The sequence below is a fragment of the Trichechus manatus genome, unplaced genomic scaffold (genome assembly GCF_000243295.1).
Source record: "Trichechus manatus latirostris isolate Lorelei unplaced genomic scaffold, TriManLat1.0 scaffold00199, whole genome shotgun sequence".
In the NCBI taxonomy this organism is placed as follows: domain Eukaryota; kingdom Metazoa; phylum Chordata; class Mammalia; order Sirenia; family Trichechidae; genus Trichechus; species Trichechus manatus.
Window position 1 is genome coordinate 3,723,827 of NW_004444135.1, and position 1,372 is coordinate 3,725,198.

Below are 1,372 nucleotides of genomic sequence, written 5' to 3' on the forward strand. Positions count from 1 at the left end.
TGGTGTGCATATAAACAGGCAAAGTTAAACATGTGAGCCCTCAGATGAATCTGGGAGTCACACATACTTTATTAATAGGGTATTCAGTGAGATTACCCTCTTAGATCCCTAACTCTGCTGGTAGGAGCTATACTGAGTAAAATGAAGTTTTGATGAAAATAAGAAAAAAAAGGAGAAAGAAATAAAATTGAAGCATAAACACTTTATATTTTAGTTATAGGAAACTGCTTGTAGTTCCCCAGACACATCATGATATTCCAGGGGTCTATACCTTTGCACAGCCTGTTTTAGCTGCTAAAATACCATTTTTTCTCACCTGTCTCCCTTGGCAGTGTAACCGTCCTGCTTACCGGTAACAGCAGTGGGGCTTTGAAGAGGCTAATGTTGAGAAGGATTCAAGGAGACGAGACGGGTTAAAGAACGTACAGAAAAGAGGACGGCAGTGTAACAAAGATGGATTTTTCTGTTATTTCCAAATTTTGCCTAGTGAAGGGGTTGGAGCTGGATGGGGAGAACTCGTGTCTGTCTTAAACTTCTTCTACTGCTTTCTCTGTTCCCAGCACCCTAGATTCCCAAGTGTGCTGTTCATACTGCAGTGTAGGTTCGATTTGTGGTGGAATAGGCCTTTGTGGCTTTACCTGGGGGTCTAGTCACCATTTAAAGCGTCTTTATGGGGAAAATGCATTCCAGTTTCTGACAAGGGACTTTGAATATATAGTTTACATAAAATTATTCATGAATTTGCTATACAAGAGGAGAAGGCTGTGGCTTCTTGATATTTGGTTTGAAAATTGAGATAGGTGATTTAATTCTTGTGTAGCAATGGTTGATAGTTGGACATCGAAGCCCTTTTCCCCAGCTAAGGTTGCTTTCTCCATCTCTTCCTTCTTGCTCAAGAATTTCAGAACACAAGAAATATATATACAACAGGTAGTTACTCCTGGTTTTTCAGTAATACTGTCAGTTATTGCAGAGAAAGCCCTGGAGAGTGAGGAAGTGCATCTCTTTGCAAATGTAGGTGTTAGCAGGTTGAGTGGCTGCCGTGTGCAGGGTACAAAACTGAGAAGCAGGTCCTGCCTCCTACTTAATGTCTTTCTTGGGCTCTATTTCAGAAAGAGTCACTGAAACACTTAGTCTTGTCCAAAGCTGTCATATCTGTGAAAGCACTGGTAGAGGAGACTGTTATTTTTTCTAATGCATGTAAAAATAAATACACAGTGGTAACAACTAGATGGTGCTTACTGTGTACCAGGCCGCATGCCTCGCACTCCATGCGTTTTAACTCCCTTAATCTTCACCACGGTGGGCAGTGGGCGTTCAGTGGTAGAATTCTCACCTTCCGTGCAGGAGGTCCGGGTTCCATTCCCAGCCA